We start from the raw sequence: 339 nt of genomic DNA, 5'->3' as shown, positions 1-339 counted from the left end.
GCCCGGCTGGCCCCAGGCAGCGTTGCCCCCCCCCTTGCCTGGGAGCAACGGATGCCTGATGGTATTGAAGGGTGGGAGCAGGATCATCAGTCAAAAATGTTCAGTAATCTTTGCAAAGTGCTCCGAGAGGTGCAATGAAGGGTGCAGACACCCCCGACACTTCCCTCTTGTGGGATGCCTGATGGTATTGAAGGGTGGGAGCAGGATCATCAGTCAAAAATGTTCAGTAATCTTTGCAAAGTGCTCCGAGAGGTGCAATGAAGGGTGCAGACACCCCCGACACTTCCCTCTTGTGGCACTAGCGTGTTGAGGCAGTGCTGGGGGAGGATCAGATCGAGG

Source organism: Apaloderma vittatum, unplaced genomic scaffold, assembly GCF_000703405.1.
Source record: "Apaloderma vittatum isolate BGI_N311 unplaced genomic scaffold, ASM70340v1 scaffold18394, whole genome shotgun sequence".
Taxonomy (NCBI): Eukaryota; Metazoa; Chordata; class Aves; order Trogoniformes; family Trogonidae; genus Apaloderma; species Apaloderma vittatum.
This window is presented reverse-complemented; position numbering follows the sequence as displayed.